We start from the raw sequence: 20,214 nt of genomic DNA on the forward strand, positions 1-20,214 counted from the left end.
ACAAATCCTTGGTATGAAAATTTGTAGAGATAGGAAGAATAGAACATTGATGCTATCTCAGGCTGATTATGTTGAGAAGGTGTTGCAACGTTTCTCTATGGAGAATGCTAAAGTTGTCTACACACCTTTACCTGGTCATTTGAAGTTGACTAAGGAGATGTGTCCCAAGACATAGGAAGAGGAGGATAAGATGTCCAAGGTACCCTATGGTTTAGCTATAGGAAGTTTGATGTATGCTATGCTATGTACTCGGCCAGATATTCTACATGCAATGGGAGTTGTTAGCAGGTATATGAGTCATCTAAGAATTGAGCATTGGAATGCAGTCAAATGGATTCTCAAATATTTGAGAAGAACATACAATAAGTGTTTACACTTTGGGGGCTCTACTACTAATTTACAGGGCTATGTTGACCCAGATTTGGTAGGGGATATTGATACTAGGTAGAGTACTTCAAGTTGTGTCTTTACTATTGGTGGGGCTGTCCTTAGTTGGATTTCTAGGTTATAAAAAATTGATGCTCTATCCACTATAAAGGCAGAGTATGTTGCTAGTATAGAGGTAGCCAAGGAGATGATATGGCTTTAGTTCTTCTTGGAATAATTGAGACATCCTTAGAAGGATAATTATTTTTTCATAGATAGTCAAAGTGCCATTCATCTTGCAAAGAATTCAGCTTTACATTTCAAGACCAAACACATACAGTTGCGATACCATTTTATTCGATCAGTTTTGGAGGATGGACAGTTAAAGCTGGAGAAGATACATACAAATGAAAATTGAATAGATATGTTGACAAATATTGTAACAAGGGAGAAGCTAAACTCCTCTTCAGCTTTTGTTGGTCTTCTAGACTGAACATGACTAAAAGAACAGAAGAGTCTAGGGTGGTTTGATCTAGTGGGAGCCTCATGGATTAGGGGTACAGCTACAAGATTAGTCTCCAAGTGGGATATTGTTGTTTAGTGTGGATCTTGATTAGTCCCCAAGTGGGAGATTGTTATATTGTGGTGACTAATCAAGAAAGTACTATACATCATAAATTCTTTAGGTCTCAGGGCATTGGCCTGAAAACAATATTTTTGGGCCCTATTTTATCCACATTCTGGGCTGACATGTAATTATTAATTATAAGCCTAAAGCAATAAAAATACTTGTATAAAAGAGCTTAGGGTTAGGGATTGTTTCATACTTGTGATGCAAAATTGGTTCTTGCAATGGTATTGAGCTGTAAGGATTACAGATTATAGTCAAGTTGTAATCACTGGATCATAATAATATTAGACTTGTTGCTTGGTGGATGTAGCCTAAGTATTGGGTGAACCACATTAAAACTTGGTAGCTTGCGTTCTTTTTATGTGATCTATTATTTTATGTTATTGGTTATATTTGCATGTAATTTTCTTTTTTGTCCATGGTTTAATCCTAACAATGAGTTGGAAAAGAAGAAAGTAGAAAGTGAATGGAGAATTTGAACTTTATGTAGGCATGAAGTTTTTATTATGGGCATGCTTGAATGAATTCTTATTGAAGAGCGGCACATAAAAGGTTAGCACCTTCTTCTACAGGAAGTGTTACCTATTGTGCATTTGAAACAGGTTGTTGAAATTGCTGTAGGAAGTCTTCTTTTTTTTGGGGTTGTTTATACAACTTTAGCAAATGTCCATTGACTAATAACTTAAAGTGTACTAGATCAATTCTGGTTAACTAGATAGCTCCATTTTTAAATACATGTCTTATTTCATAGGGACCCAACCATCATGTCTACAACTTGTCTAGTATGTCTTTAAATTTGGAATCATAAAGCAATGCCTAGTGACCAATTTGAAATTGCTTACTCTTAATGTGTAACTTGTGTCTTCGTTTCCTTTGCTTCAGCATGATTTCTATGTGTTCCAAGTATGACTTGCACATTTCATCCAAAGAATTAAGATGTAGTAGGAACTCTTTTTGTACTGTAGGAAGGTCAATGTTTAAATCCAATGTTGTTCTTAAAGTTTTGTGTTCAAACTCAATGGTTAGCATTGATCTTTTTCCATACAAAAATTTGAATGATGTGAACCCTGTGATAGTCTTCTACATTATTTTGTATGCCCAAACATCTTTTGGTAGTCTATTGCTCCAATTCCTGCAATGCAAATGAATTGTCTTTGTTAAGATGACTTTTATCTCTTGATTTGTAACTTCTACTTGTCCATTAGTTTGAGGGTTATAGGGGCTTGGTTTTTGGTGTCTAATATTATATTTTTTCATGAGTTCTATGATTAGATTGGAAGTGAATTGAGCACCCTAGTCAGTAACAAGTTCCCAAGGTATGCTATATCGAGTAAAGATTTCTTCATATAGAAATTTAACAACTTTATGGTGACAGGCATGTTTCATGGCTTTGACTTTGACCAATTTTGTTAGGTAGTCAGTGCATACAAGGATATATGATTTACCATTGGACAAAGGATCTATTGGACCAATGAAGTCCATGCTCCACTTATCAAGTGGTGTTAACATAATTTGTGGATTGAGAGGTATTTCATCTATTTTTGTTGGTCAGCCCATCCTTTGACATTTATCACACTTTCATGTATAATTGGTTGCATCTTTATCAAGTGTAGGCCAATAGTAACCTCTTGTTAAAATCTACAACACTATCCTTGTTGCTACAAAGTTCCCTCCATGTGTTTCATTATGACATGTATGTAGAATTTCATCTGTGTCATCTTCTCTCACACATCTCCTCATAACTTTATCAAGTCTAGTGTATAGTAGCATGGTCAATCGAACAAAAATGGAAGATTTTCTCTACAAGTAGCCTCTTGTCCTTGTAATAGAAATTTCATAGCATTTTATTAGTTGCAATGTAATCAGCAATATCTTCGTACCATGGGCTTTTGATAGAAATATGAAATAGATTCTCATATGGAAATGTACCATCTATATAAGTAGTGTCTTCTTCATCATGGTGGATTCTAGATAGATAATCAACTACCACATTTGCTTTCCCAGGTTTGTCAATGATTGTGATATGAAATTTGTGCAAAAGAAGTAGCCATCTTGCCAACCTACCTATTATGGTAGGTTTCTTCATGAGATACTTAATTGTTGCATGGTCAATGTGAATAAATATAGGATAACTAGTTATGTAATGCCAAAAATTTTTTAGAGTATAAACTAGTACTAAAAGTTCTTTTCTAGTTGCTATATAGTTTAACTCTGGTCCATGAAGACTTACTAATATAGTAGATTGCATTTTGAAGATGTTGAGATTTTTCTCCTAGGATTGCACCTATGTCATTGTTAGAAGCATTTGTATGTATTTGAAAGGGAAAAGTCCAATTAAGACCCCTAAGTCTTGGTCCAGTTGTCAATAGTGACTAGAGCTCTTGGAAGCAGTCATCACATTCCTTTTTCTAGGAAAATTTAGCCTCTTTTGTAGGAAAAGTATAAAGAGGACTAGCTATCTAACTAAAATTCTTAATAAACCTCCTATAATAGCTAGTATGTCCTAGGAAATATTTGACTTCTTTTTTCTTTATGGGGGTAGGTAGTGGGAGAATTACCTCTACTTTTGTAGGGTCTACCTAGATTCTAGCTTTAGAGATAAAATGTCCCAATACCACACCTTCCTGCATGATCAAAAAACATTTCTAAGTATTGAGAGATAGGTTGTACTCTTCACATTAGATTAGTACTTTTTCCAAGTTCGCTACAGCTTTTTCAAATGTGACACCAAATGTAGTGAAGTCGTCCATGTATATCTCCATGCAATCATTTGATATATTGACAAAGATGTTGATTATAGCTCTTTGGAAAGTAGCAAGTGCATTGCATAAGCCAAATGGTAATACAAAATAGACATGTAAATGTGGTCTTTTCTTGATCTTTTGGAGCAATACTTATCTAATTGTATCCACTATATCCATCTAGAAATAAGAAATATTTCCTTCTAGCCAAAGTATCCAAAACCTAATCAGTAAAGGGTAAAGGAAAGTGATCCTTCTTTGTGGCATTATTTAATTCTCTATAGTATACAAATATCCACAACTTTCCTCAATTCTTAGGTACAATAACTAACGGTGATACACATTTTCTAACAGAGATTGAATAGATGAATCCAACATCCAACAACATCTATAACTTAGTCTAAACTATGTTGTGCAATGTTGGATTTATTCTCCACTAAGATTGATGGAGTGGAAAGCTTCCATCATTGATATATATCCTATGGGTGTAGAGTTTAGGGATTAATCCTACCATATCCTTATAATCATAAGCAAAGGATTTTTCATGTTGATTGAGGAGCTTGGTTAACAATTACAATTGTGATAGGGACAACTTGTTCTTTATATGGAGATTTCAACCACAAGAAAGTTCCATAGTAGTAGTTAATTCTACCATTGACACTTTTGTACTAGAATTTTAGCTACTTCACTTGGTAGTAATTGGTCAATTATTTTAGGGTTTTCTAGGTAGACATAATCTTTATAGGCACATAGCTTTAAGACATAACTTTCAGCAATATCTTTGGCCACTATGCACTCATTGGTAAGAATGCTCTATACTACATCATCATCTTCCTGTATTTTTAGAAAAGATTTCCTAAGAAACACCATGAACTGAGCTATAGAATTTAGTTCATCCTCTTCATCCCCTAAATTTAGCTAAATAGGTTCTCCCAAGTATAGTTACGGTCGGGTAGGTGGATACAGCTCTAGATTCCCTATGGCTTGACCATTTGAAATTGTCATATTGTTTGTCTCAGATTGATTTTGACAATTGAGTGTCAACACACTTAACCAATTCTTAAGTTAATGCAAAGTATAATACAAAAGTTGAGCTATAGTGTGAGCCAAGCTAGAGATTCAATAGGTTCCAAGTGAAGTTCAAATATTGAGTGATAAGTGATGTTGAGTCACTATAGATGTTGAGTAGAGTATAGATGCTGAGAAAAATAGAATTACTATAGGAGCTGAGTGAAATAGAATTTCTATATGTGTCAAGCATTAGCAATTAGTAAGTACCAAGTAACACAGAATCGGCATATGAGTTTTTATCTTCACAAACTTAGATGTAAAGTATTTTTGAGCCGACTCAAGATGAATCTCGAAGGAGCTTGAAGATAAGATCAAATATTTTGCATTACCTATGTAATCAGAATGTAGCCAATAAGAAAAATGGAGAAGGAATGCAACCAATGGGAAAAGTGCAAGAATTAAGCGAGAAATGAAGAGTAAATATTGATCGTAGATTCATACCTAACCCTAAGTCTTCAAATCTTTTAAAAGGAGGATGAAATCCCATTGTATGTATGCATGGGGAAGAGTGTATGGGTGAATAATAGTGAAGTGTAGAAGGGTGTAAAGACTTAGACAGAGTAGAACAACATTTCACAATTTAGTTGATCAAGAATAAAGTATTAGAGTTTTCAAGAGAGATATATCAGATCAAGCAAGGATCAGAATAGACAAAGAAGAATGAGGATCTAAAATCAACCATTGAGGATTGCAAGTCATCAGGTCAAGACTTTCTAATACTCTCTAGCCATTGATTTAGGAATGAAAATCCTATGATGATAGGTGTAGACACCTAAAAATCCTTTAGAAAATAAAATATTTTTATTTTATTAAAAAAGTCCCTAATGACATCATCATTAATTAATTAATTAATTATTTAATTAATTTATTTATTTTTATGCCATTAAATCCCTTTATCTTAATTAAAAATATTTAAGTAAGGAATCCCTTCCAAAAATGTTTAAATTTTATTTAAACATTATTTTCTTATTTAAACATTATTTAATTAATAAATTGACCAAAAATCTCAAAATAAATTATTTATTTATTTTTTGCCCAAAACTTGGCCAATTTCCTTAAGACCACTAACCTCTTCCAAAATCCTCTAATCCTTCTTTAATTTTGATTAAAGGCTAATCCCATCATTTCCTACCCCTAATCTCAACTCAAAATATTTAATCAAGATTAAATTTTAATCCTCATGTTTATTAAAAATATTTTAATAAATATCTCCTCGACCCAAACCCTTGAAATAAATAAAACTTTATTTATTTCCTAAAAACCTTATTTATCCTAAGAAGTTCTAGACTCTTCCAGAAAGTCTTCATCCTCATCCAAAGCCTAGACTCTTCTAGAAGATGTCAATCCTTATCTTTGACCCCAATCCTAATCCCCCCACTTAACCTTGTCACATTCCCTAAACATGAGTTAAGACTTGCTAACCCAAGCCAAAGCCAACAAATATCTCCTCCTTCACCCACCTTCATTAAATGCCATTCACTTGCCCATCTCTAACAAGCCTAACCTAATCTTAACCCAAGCCTAATCCTACCCTTAATCATTTGCACAATCCTAAACAAGCTTAAGACTTTCCTAAGCCAAGACAAAGTCTATCCCCTCAAAATATCCCAACCATAAAACTTTTGAAGCCCACAAAGCCATAAGTGACTCTTACAAGCCCATTCATTGCTCTTACAAGCCATTATGAGGGTCTTTATGAGTTTTGAGCCTCTTTTTTTAACCCCTCAACCCCTCTTGCTCTAACCAATGACCCTGTGACATGTGTCACTCCTTGATTGGTTGTAAGGAAGCACAATCCATGTGCTCTCCTCTCATTCAATCTAAACTTTCCATAAGCTTTCTCCCATCCTTGCATCCTAGCCCTTGATCTCTCAAGCCCTTTGCCTATTTAAGGAATCCTCTCCCAAGCCATTTTAACACAATCTAGAAAGTAAAGCCATAATCCCATTTTGAGAAGCCATTTTTACATCAAATCCATTCACCAAAATCTATCAAAAATCCTCCATTGAAGTCATTTGAGCATTTGAGCATACATACATAATCAAGCCATCTTAGCTATTAGACACACCTCTACATCAAGTGATCATCCTCATTGAGAGAGCCTATCCATGGCTCATATTCTCATTTGAGGACATCACTTTGTCTCTCATGAAGTTATGTTAAATTAGTATGCAAATGCTTTTTGATTTTTTTAATTTAGTGTTTCTAACATACTAAAGTAGCATATACAATAGGTTGGTTTAATAGCCATGTTATAAGCCTTTAAACAAGGTGCTAAATCTTTTAACAGGGTAACATTCCAAGTGAGTGTTTGTAAATCCTTTAACTAGCTCACTTTTAACAGGATGTAAAGTCTTTAACAAGATAGGCCTTTCACAAGGTAGATCATTGGAAGTGGTCAAACCTTGTAACCTTAAATAGTTACATATTATTGTATTGATACTTTGTGGGTGTCATCTCCACCTTAGTTTTACCTTCTCATTTTGGAGGCTTTTTGGGTTACCAAATTCTTATATTATCTATTTTCATGCATGCCTTTATTTTTATGTTGATTAGATGAATTAGATGCATGTGAATGATATCAGTTAAAATGTTTTAAAAATGTTAAAGTTAGTTACTTCTTATTCACACCCCCCATCCTCAGAAGTAAATCTTCCTACTTGTAAAATCCAACACATACTGCTTGATCTACAATTAATTTTAGCATTAGTGGCGACTAACTAGGGTCTCCCTAATATGACATGATAGCTAACAAGTTTTACTTTGGTAGATAAGATAAGAAAATCGACAGGGTATGCCCATGAATCGAATGTTACTATCGCATCTTCTATGAGATAATCTGGAGTGACAATTGAACTATCTACAAGTTGTAACACCATGGTTGTTGTTCTTAATCCTTCCATACATAACCTATGCATTGTATCTTTACTCATCAAATTTATTAGTACTTCTAGTTCAACTAAAGCATTTTTTCTAGCCTATATATTTATGACTAGGTTAACAACTGGACTACCAGGATCTAAATACTTTGGTATCACTACCTTTTATAACATGATATCTACTAATTTCCCAACAACATGGACTTTTTAAGGATCTTTCTTCCTCTACCTTAACTTCTTAAGGCATGCTTCCTTAATAGCCTTTCCATAAAGAGGGAGACCTTTGATAGCTTGGAACAAAGGAATTTGGATGTGCATGTTTTTTAGTTGCTCAACAATGTCAAATGTCTCTTCCTCTTGGGATATAGATTTCTCTTTATTTAGCCTATGTGGAAAGGGAGGATTCATGATGGTATGGTGAATATTCCTACTAGTTACATCAATTGGAAGATTGAATTTTGGCAATGTAGCTTTTGGAAGGGGTGGTACATGAGTGTTTACAACTTCTGGGATAATAGGGTATTCTGGTGTAGGCAAAGTAGTACTCAATCTCACATGGATATTAGATACCTTGAGTGAATATGTAGGGTACTAATGAGTATCTTTAGTGTACATTTGCTACTAATGTTGCTTATTGTTTGGATTTGGATGAGACTAGGTAGGAAATTAGGTAGGCTTAGGATTAGTATTATTTACTATAGGAGGTGGCATTACTATAGGTTATTAGACTAGAATTGGTAGTTGTGGGTCACCAAGATTTTGGTTAGGCCATTGTAGAGGCCCCCTCCATTGGTTATTTTTCTTCCAATTTCCTTGAAGTGGTTTTCATTGATTCTAATGATTTTCCACTAGTTATTTTACTAGTTTTTCCACTATTTATTTTATTGGTTAGGCCACTAGTTATTTTTCTAGTTTTGTGAGGAAGTTTGGGAGTACTAAGAAAGATTCTGATAGCTTTGGTCTTTCAACTGACTATTGTAAGGATTTGGAAATTTTAAATGATCTTAAAGCATACTTTGTGTTGAAGCCCATGTTCAATGTTGAGCAACAAAGAACACTTGATCATTGTCATAGTCTATCTTCATGTATTCTATTGGAAAATGTTGATTCTCTAGATTGGCTACCAGTCACATGTGCAGTCTTGCTTCTGTTTATGGACCACCAATCATGATTTAACTTCTACGTGCTTCTTCTTTATAGTCATTGTATCAAGATGTGTACCAACATCATTTATGATGTCCTACTTGAAATCTAAGAGTATATTATATATCTCAATCTTTGAAAAACCCTAGTTAATCCCTTTAGTGGTTGTGGATCGGGATCCTCTACCTTTCTTCATAGTTGATCTTGAGTAGTTAAGAAACATTTTCTTGAGGGTTTCCAAAGAAAATTGGTATACATCACCACTAGCAATTAGGTCAAGTTCTTCAAGACAATTATAATTTATGCCTCTTAAGAAGAATAGTTTTTGTGAATCCTTGACTAGTACATGCTGGGGTTTTTTTTACATAGTGCACAAGAAATATGAAACATAGTCTTCCAATATTTTATCCTCCTTTTGTGATATTCTAAAAATTTCATCTCCTCTTGGATCATTCCCCTTGTAGTAATCTTTGTATTTTTCAAAAAATAGAGCTTAGATTTCATCCCAGGTACCTGTTGCATTAGCTCCTAAGACCATGAACCACTATAAGGCTAATTCTTTTAGTGTTGCTGGAAACAAATTGAGCTTGTGGGAATCAAATTTATAGTCAAAGCTATGATAGAGTATATATAACTCAAATAAGAAAGTATCAGGATCCTTAGTCACAATGCCATAAAACTTTGGAAGAGAAACTATGGGTATATTTTTGAGATTATCATTGGTTATGAGGCTTAGGAGAGGAAATGGAAAAGTAGGATGTACCATTACTGGAGGTATTTGATTATGGGGTTATTTCTAAAAAGGAGTATTGGCTATGGGATTGTTAACAATAGGTGGATTTGGACTAGAACTATCAAGAAAGTTGGCCAAGGTTTCAGCAAAAGGCTGAAGATCACTTGTGTCCAAAGGTTCTGTTCTAGAGGAAGATCCTGTAGGAAAATCAAGGCTTGCATCCTCGAAAGGAAACTCAATTTTTTCTTCCATTTCATCATTCAAATTAATAGACTCTCATGGAGGAAATTTTTTATAGTCATCTCATTGTCTTCCTCTTCGATGTAGGGTATGTGCAAGATCATGGTCAACCAAACTATGCTCTTAAGTGGCAATTAAAGGTCAAGAAATCAGGGTTATATCAACTTGATGTGCAATTTTCTACTAGCTATAAACTTTATATCAAAAAGTTGAAAGAAAAGAATCTAGGAAATTGAATTTAGTTTCTAATCTACTAGGACTTATCTAAAAAATAAAATCATTAGTCAAAATTTTGAATTTTAATGCAATAGTAAAAAAAATTTAGGATGAAAAAAAGAAGTAGATGTATGTTTTACCACCTTAATCAAAACTAAATTATAATAACATTATAGATATAAGAAGTATGCTCATGCCTAGATGTGACACATATTTTTAGGTATTTTTATTCTAAAATAAATAAATAATTATTAATTTTCTACTTTAGTGTTTTTAGAATAAGAAAACTCTCATGTCTAACCACATTAACTAATTTTAAAAACTTCAAAATTTAAATTTTCTTTTTTTCTCCCTTAGAGTAAAAGAAAAATAGAAAGTGATGCATCTTTTTTATTTCAAAAATGTTGTACCATTTGGAAGTTCTAGTTATTTTTCAAGTAGTGTGTCACTCAGTACTTTATATGTATCTGCTTTAGAAAATAAGCAATAATTACATACTGAACTCATAATTTGACAAAAACCTTACATTGGTAGAAAGCTAAGCAAATTCTTAAGAAACCCTTTTCATTTCATCAAATTTTGGTGAAAAAATCTCGTCAGCTACATATTTGAAGGAAAAATACAAAAGAACATGCCAAAAACACATTAATGGGATGTTTTTAAATATGGCCATATAGGGTTGGCACCAAAAGATATAGTAGGCCTTATAAATTTATTAATTATTTTCATTTATTATTAGGATTAGTGGGGAAAAAAATGGAATAGATTTTGAAATTCTTTGAGGCATTTCATAACTACATATTTTTAGGTTCCCACTTTTGGGCACACCATGATCTTGCACATACCCTAGATGCAATTGAATTGTTCACACTTGTGAAGAAACTTTTAGGACTTAAAATCTCTAAAAAGTTAGCTTAAAAAAAATTAAAATATGACCCAAAAAGATGTTTCTATCTTAACACCATCCCGCACAACGATGCCAAAAATGGTCCACCTCACAATAGGGGTGTAATAATCATGCCCAAGGCCTTACTCAGGAATAGTTTATTCAATCTAAGGATTATTGTCCCCACCATGAGGTGCATTTATTTTTTCAATCTACGGGTGTATACTTGAAATGGTTGACATGGTATGTGCACTAGGTTTACTAATGAGTCATTATGCTTATGCTTGAGGAAAGTAAAATGCAAAGAAAGAACCTACAATAGTGATATAGGAAATTAACACACTTAACCGTTTACTAAAAATAATGGTAGATATGCATCCATATGCTAACTTATATTTCAACTCAGACCATCTATAATAACTACTCTTGTAGATGTTGCAAGCCCACTCATAGAATATGATGGTATAGTAAGAGACTTCTAACTTCTACCTGAAATATTAGAAATGTTGGAAGTAAATCTACACAACTCTAATTCCATCCACCTTCCAAGTGGGCCCCCTTGGTTGGCTTCTACTAATCTACTAACATAGAATGTAAGCCAAGAATTACTTCATTATATTCCAAAACTACTTAGATAAGAACAATAGGTAAAACTATAAAACAACTCACTATGATAGTCAACAATGTTTTTTTAACTTTTCTCTCTCTAACTAACACCAAAAGTGTCGATCCAATCCATATAAATTTAGGATCAACATGTATTCTAAAACAAGAAAGAAAATAAACTGACTACAAATCTACTAGAGAAGAAGAAGGAAATATAATAGCTCATGGTACAAGAAATAAAGTTTGGATAACCAATTCATCACAATAGTAAATGCAGAGGAAATATAGCAACACCTCATCCTTGCATTCGTAGAATAATAGCTTCTCCTTTGTAGTAGCTATGTTTCCTATTACCATTATGGTTTCTCCACCATAGCTGGGCCTAAATGCTCCTCACTGAATGTTGTCAATCATCCTCTAGCTTCTTCCCTAACAAGTTAGTTATGATGTAGAAATAATTTCAAATAAGCATAATCAAATTAAATCCAAATATTAGAACACACATTCTGATGGCTATACAAAATACTACATTATATGTATAATATTGGCAAAATATGACATAACTATTTACCCATGGGTTAACGGTTCTATCTAGACTTTATAATAGGTTTGACTAAGCACAAGTTCACAAATATCTTGGTAGTATTAAAAGAGAGTATTAAAATTAACATAAAACAGAGGCAATAATTAGCCTCATCACATATGACATGAGAGTGGATGTTATCCAGTGATATGAACTCTAGGAAGCCTAAATCTTAGTGATGTGGTGTCAAATTAAAAGAGAGGATGTTTTCCCTATGTGTAATCCTAAGATATGGTGGTGATATAAACCCAAAGGTAAACTTGTGACATTTTTGAAGAAAAAGATGATAAATTAAATGGAACCTAACCTTTTTCTCATGATGATGAGGAACACGAATGAAAAAGATTGATTACCCTAAATAATGCTTAGTTTGAGGGATAACTGAGATAGTATAACGCATGTAGGATGTAGGGTATGTTGGATACAATTGATAAATTTTGTGTTATCCTTGATGTTACAAAAATTTCATATCAATTATCAAGTAAAGTCTACTAAGCTCAGTTGGTTAGCAAAGTGAATTACAGAGTCAACCAAGTGTTCCTTAAAGTTACACTGTGGAAATAGTTTCTACCAAGCTTACTCGGGCGTTGAAGGATTTTGTGGTAGAACTTAGTGGTAACCAAGATCACAAGGTTATTGAAGGAAAATTAGTATTTACTGAGTTCACTTGATCTCCAAAGGATTTTACAGAGTTTTTAGTTTCTACCAAGCTTCAGTTGGTTAGCACTGGAAATCATTTCTGGAGCAGTGTTTATCGAGCAAGGTCGACCAATGAAGGATTTCATTATTTTGGGAAATTTTGTTTAATTATTTCATGTAATGATTGTAGCTGACTGATGTAATGATTATTCATAAATGTAACTTGTAAATGAGCTGACTTGACAATTTGTAAGGTATAAATAAAAGGTCAAGTTGTGAATTCTAAATTGTAATAAGCGAGCATGCAAGTGAGTTAATTGTGTGAAGAGGAAAGTGTGAGAGAATTTTCAAGAAGGATCAGATATCTTGAGGAGCAACAAACTTGTATTTGATTAGAGAGGATATAGTGAAGTAGAGCAGAGATCTATATCAAAAAAATTTAGTTGCATCTCATTTAGGTCACTTCATTGTTACTTTCTCACCATTGTAGCAGTGATTCCTAAATTTCTTAATGAAATTGGTTTAATAGTCATTTTGTAAATCCTCTAACAAGGTGATAGTTCTATTGAATTTTTCTAAATTCCTCTAGCAAGGCCACTCCTAGCAAGGTGATTAAATCCTCTAACAAGGTCACACCTAACAGTGTGTTTTGTGACCTTTAATAGGGTTGGCTCCAAACAAGGCTCACTTTAGAAGAGTGAAAATTAGAAGCTAGTTACTTGGTGGTTTTTCCCATATTGGGTTTCCATGTTAAATCTGGTGTCTCTTGTGTTCATGTTATTTATTTTATGCATGCTTGTTAAATCTATATGAATGCTTAAAGATTAGTAATAAGTTAACATATACTAAGTTACAACATTTTTCTATGTGATTACCGAGTGACAACAATAACTAGTTTTATAAGACATCTAAGGGATCTGTGGATTTTTTTTTTTTTGTAGTAACTGATTCATCGCCCCCCCTACCCCCCTCAGTTACTCCATCTATATTTCCAATAGGGTAGACAATTCTCAATAAAGTGACACCAAATTCTTAAGTAGAATGGGGGTGATGGAGGATGTTTTGATTGATATTTGGTTTGAGTGAATTTGGATATCTAAAGTATATAACCTAAAATATGATGAATCCAAAATGCTTTAAGATAGGATGAGAATCTATATGAAGACCTAACTCTATGAGATGGTAAGTGCAAAGTGTGTGTTGAAGAAGAAGAACTTAGTAAAAGTTGTTATAGCTAGTGTACCTGATAAGACTTGTGTTAACTCCATGTCTTAGGGCTAAGCTCTAAATTTTCTAATCTGACTCAGTTTATAGAGAAACTTTAGTACCTTCCTTCTCAATTTGATCTAATTTGGAAAGTATTGGATTATGTGTACATACTTTCTGTGTTTTACTTCTATCTCTCTATAAACTTCTATTTGTGAAAGTTTAGCATTTTTGAACCTAGACTTTGGTGGATTTGACATGAGATGTCTCTACTAGGTTTATCACAATTGTGTGTCAAGGTAGTGACTACTCTAGGTATTCCTTTCACTTAAGGTAGGAAAACATAGATTTTCTTGGGTAACAAAAGGTCTAAGAAAAGGTGTCTTATCACAAGGACAAAGTGGCTTGAGTTTAGCTATAAGGAGTAAAACGAGATAAAACTAGGCCTCAAATTGTTGTGAATGGTCTTGCTAACAATACTTTTGAGATAGCAAGGGTAAATTTGGTTTGAAGATGGATTTTTTTTAATATGTTTTTTTTGAAATGGGTTAAGTAAAAACTAACTAGCCTAAAGTTGTTGCAAATAGACTTGCTAAAAACTATTTTGAAACAACAAGGATAAGACTCTTTTGGATATGTCATACTCTAAGAAAATAGCCTCTCAAAGGTAGAAACAAATTTGAGAGAGACAAACAAATGATCTCTTTAGAAAAGTTATTTGATAGTAACCATAAGAATGTGTATGTACAAAAAATGTTTTTCATAGGTCTTTTGCACAAATAAGACAATTCGAACACACTTTTTATCCCTGAGGTCACTTTGGTTTCAATGTATTACCTAGGTAGCCTTATGCCTCTACAAGGGAAAATACATATATCAAGTAACTTCAAGAAAGCCTTATATTCTCTTGCACCATGAGTAAGACACAAAAGATAAAAGGGCAGCTACTAAATTGGCTCATAATTAGGTTTGTGGACTCAAAGAATCAGTTGTTACCTATGTGATCCACTTAAAGATCTATTCTAGACATGCTAAGTTTTCCCACCTCAGGCTACCCATAGAAAGACACCACCCAAACTTCCCTTAAGGAGTGAGAAAGTTTACCCTTCTCCTCATTTATATATTGGATGGATTGTTCACTAGTTTGAGCTTCTCACCAAAGGGGTTGAACTTCCCAGAGGTGGATAAACTTGCTAAAAGCACTCTTAGGTTTTTGCAAATGATCTTGCAAATAGATTTGTTACATGCATCACACATTTAATGGTTCTAATTTTACAAAAACTAGAGAAGAGAGACATGCACTAAAAGGAACAATCTCAAGACACACAAGGCACTTGGTTTATTCTAATTTGGAAGTCTAATGTATCCTAATAACTACTTTGAAAATACACATGATTAGAATACATTATTCATTTCCAACTCGCAATGATGGTCAACATAAGAAATCATGTCAACAAAAGGAAATTGAGTGATTGAAAGAATTACAAAAGATGTGAATAAAAACAAATTAGCAATATTGCATTCAAGATTGAGATTTACACAATTTAGAACCAAATTTGAAGTGCTTACTCATAATTTTCATGTGCACTAGAAACTAAATATTTATTGCATTAGTTTATTTTTAGTATTTAGCATTCAATATTTCATTTTCTAGTTATTTAAGTAATCATCCCCAATGAAGTACATTTTTTGAAGATGTAAACATTCATTCTACTAAAATATTGAAAGTTTTACCCTTAATCATTTGATATTGAGTTTTAACAATTATATAACCCTACAAAAAGTGAATTTTTAGGATTCTAGCAAGGTCCCTGCAAGTTTCTCTTATAAAAGAAAGTTAGAAAACAAAGCTGGTTAGTAAAACGAGTGGACCCATGGGTATCAACCTGCAATCCTACAATGTAGGAAAGTAGTTTAAAATTTGGGAATTTTCTACATAGAGTGGTGAAAAGGAAGGAAAAGTAGGTCATGGGAAAATAATTATAGAGTGATCTCATGATAGCCTAATCCCATGATTTTTAAGAAGATTTTCGCACTAATAAGTGTATCCATGAGTTTGAGGATGAAAGATTAAACTAGATTCTTGGACTCATTTTTTTAGTCAAGTGTTCTCATGGGTTTTTACAGTGATCTTGTTAGTAAAAATTGATGTTCCTATATGAGGATTGGTCTACAGGAATGTTAGGGAGGGTTTTTGATGCCACATAGTAGTGATGGTTCATGGTGAACATGTTCCTACCTAAAGAGGTTTGCAATCCCATTGGTTTTTCCTCACAAATTTACAACCACAGGTTTGCAAATTTAATTTTTGAATGTTGTTTACCAAAAGACTGATTAAGTGGTTGGGAGAGTTCTTCAATGTTTCTAATTTGTGCACTTGCAAAAAGTGTCAGAAAAGCTAACACAATACAAAACAAGGACAATAAGTTAGTTTGAATTATTTAATAATGTAAATGTTAAATTGATTAAAATGACCTAAACGTAAGGTCCCACTTGGTGTGCCAAAATGTATCACCTATTTCAGTAAATGGAAATTGAATAGTAAGATTAACAAAGCATTCATAATTCAAAATAAACTAACACTTATGATAAGATGAAGGAAAACATCATTAAGGAAAGCCGACCAAGAATGGTAAGGTCCTTAAATGTGTAGCCTATGATGATGTCGATGTGTCCTGATACAAGTACTAAGTACTTATGCATGGGGATGGGTAAAATATTCAACAATGAAGGTGAAGATGGATTTTAACATGGTAAGGGTGTAAGATGGTTATGTTGTAGTGGTCAATATGGGATTATAAGTTTGCATTAGGAGATTATATGGATTGTAAGGGGGATGGATTCTATTTATATACTAAGAGGAGGTGAGATGTGTTAGAAATGATAGTCCACCAAGATAACTAAGAGGGGGGGTTGATGCAGGGGACTCCTCTTAATACCATAAACTCATAACAGAAACAAAGAAACAACAAAAAATATGAGAAGAAAATATAAACTTATTATTATTGCAAATGTAGAATTACAAAATTCTCAATTACAATATAATAACCCAAATGGGTGCCTTCATTACGATAATCTACAAGATAGTACTATGAACTATCACCTAGAGATGTCCTAGACAATGTTCGAGCCTTTCTTAAATAAGAAGTTTTATGCTACTTGGGAAGATTCTAGATGCTCAAACATAACACCTAGGGTTGACAGATCCTAACAATACACATAGAGTTGGCCAAATACTTTTTTGGCGAATTATTTTAGAAATTTTGGTAGCCCAACTTCTGAAGGCCATAACTCATGAACTATTGCTCTAATTGGCTATTATAACCACTTTTCAAAAATTCCAACTCCTCATCTACATGATCAAAATTATGCTAGTGCCCTTCCATTGAGTTTTTGGACCTCATCCAGGCACTCCAAGGCCTCCAACAATGAGCTTGAAGATTTTTCTACAAATTTTTCCATCGAAAATCCACAATAACTTCTTTGATACTAATGATTGAGCAATGAGTTTTATGGTAGGCTTACAACTCGAAAATGAATCTTCCTATAAAAAATGAGAACATTTTGAGCTTGTATGACAAACTTACTAAAAATAGTAAGTTCCTATAAATAGCAACCACCCTATCTACTAGTCCTTTTTGTACTTGTTCTTCCTTGTCTTCCCCTCATGATGTTCTTCCACATGATCTTTTTGATTCTATCATATGATGTTTCTCATGCTGTACTTCTCCCCCATTGACATCAATGCCAAAGGTTTCAACAACCAACAAACTTAGCAACAACTAATTCTTACTAGCTCGAGTGTCCAAAGACACTTTTCAAAACAATATCCAACAAGAGTCCTAGATGAATCTATCCATGATAGATACTCCTGTTGGATACAATTGTCTAATTGTGTGTTGTCTTTGATATTACAAAAATGTCATATTAGTTGGCAGTCAATGCTTACTGACCTCACTTGGTCAACAAGGTAATTTTTTTCATCTATCGAGCATTCTTAGAGATTACTCTATCAAGATAGTGTGTACCAAGATCACTCAGGTGTTGAAGGAAATTATGGAAAAAAGTGGCGTTAACTAATTTCTCATGGTCAACAAAGGAAAGTTAATTAGAGTTAGCATTCACCAAGTTCGCCCAATTTCAAAAGGATTTTACAAGTTTTTAGTGTTAACCAAGCTTCTATTGGTTAACATAGGAAATCATTTCAAGATCAGTATTTACCAAGCAGGGTTGGCCAATTAAGGATTTTGTTAATTTGGGATCCAAAGTTTAGCTATTTCAAGTATTGATTCCAACCGACTATGGAAATGTTTATTAGACATCGTAAGTTGTAATTAGGCTGACCTGATAATCTAAATGGTATAAATGAAAGGTCAAGTTGATATTCTAGTGTGTATGAGAGAGTATGAAAGTTTTTTGATTGATTAGGAAGGAAACTGTGAGTGAATTTGAAAGATGGTAAGATATCCTTAAGGAGTAGCAAAGTTATTTTTTATCAGGAAGGATCTAGCATGAAGCTGAATAGAGATATGTAATCAGCAATTCAGTTGCATCTCATTCAAGTCATTTCATTCTTACTTTCTTACCATTGTAGTAGTCATTCCAAAATCTCTTAGCAAAGTTAGTTTAATAGCCAGTTGTAAATCCTCTAACAAGGTGACAATTCCATTCAATTATTTTAAGACCTCTTACAAGGCCACTCCTAATAGGGCGATTAAATCCTCTAACAAGCTCACACCTAACAATGTGTTTTGTAACCTTTAACTAGGTTGGCTCCTAATAGGGCTCACTTCAGAAGAGTGAAAATTAGTAGCTAGTTATTTGGTGGTTTTTCCCATATATATTTTTTATATGCTTGAATGTTAATCAATGTGAATGTTTAAGATTAGTAATAAGTAGATCACATTGTTTGAACTAAGTTATAGCAATTTCTGTGTGTTTACTGAATAACAATAGTAATCAATTTTATTATTAACATCCAAGGGATCTAAAATATTTTTGTGGTATCTGATTCACCCTCCCTCTTAGTTACTTCATCTATATTTCCAACAATTGGTATCAAAGCATTTGGTTCTTGTAGGAAAGGTTTCAAGGACCTGAGCTAAAGATTAGGATGTCTTACAAGAGAGAAATTCCAAGGTTTAATAGAGATAACATTTTAGCATGGCAAGGACTCATGAGACTTCATATGGCTTCTATTGGTGATTCAAAATTGAAATACCTTGATGAAGAATACACAACTCCTTCCAGTACACTATCTATTAGAAACATTGCTAAGAAAGAGACTCATAACACCATGATGATAGATATTGCATCTACTCTAATCTATGAGGAATTTGATTATATCAAAGACTACAAAACAACCTTTGAAATGTGGAACAAGATAAAGGACATCTATGGTGGTGATGACAATGTGAGGAGAGCCAAAGTAGAAATCCTTAGAGGACAACTTGATCAGATGAGAATGAGAGAAGAAGAAAACATTGTCAAATATGTTCAAAGGATCAAAGCAAGTGTCAGTGCAATCAAAGCTTCTAGATGAGAGATCATGGAAGAAACTGTTATAAGTAAAGTTCTTAGAACATTGCTTCCTATTTATGCAATTAGATTATCTGATATTTAAGAAAGAAGATGTGAGACAAATCATAAGATAACTTTGGATACCCTAGTAGGAAGATTGATAGCCTTGAGCTAGATAACAATGAAAATTATGTTCTTGCTTCTAAGAAAATTGCATATGCATTTGAGGCCAAGCTTTAACTTAAGGAAAAAGGAAAGAAATTAAAGGACACTTAGTTAGAAAGTGAAGAAGAATTGGAGGAAATTTTTGATAGTGATCTTGAAGTTGTTGAAGCTCTGCTTGCAAGGAAATATTCTAGAGGCAGAGGAAAATAAAAAGGTAAAGTTCCCTAAAAAAATTCATGTGAAGAAATTGGTCATATTGTAGCTAGGTGCCGAAACAAAGAAAGCAAGGATGAGAAGAAAGGTCACAAGTGCAATGGCAAGAAGGATTTCAAGAATCACAAATCATTCATGGATAAAGGTAAGAAGACATGTTTTATGGCTAAGGATTTTGATAATAGTGAATATGAAATAGTTTACATTGTTGTTAAAGATGAATCTAATGATGATGAAGAAGATAATATGGCACTTATCTCTCATGTGAGAAAAAATGATACGTGGATAATAGATAGTGAATGTTCACATCATATTAATAGTGACAAAACAAAGTTTGAACACTTTGAAGACTTTGATGGTGGTAGTGTAAGGTTTG

Source organism: Cupressus sempervirens, chromosome 8, assembly GCF_028749045.1.
Source record: "Cupressus sempervirens isolate cs-2001-9-10 chromosome 8, ASM2874904v1, whole genome shotgun sequence".
NCBI classification, from domain to species: domain Eukaryota; kingdom Viridiplantae; phylum Streptophyta; class Pinopsida; order Cupressales; family Cupressaceae; genus Cupressus; species Cupressus sempervirens.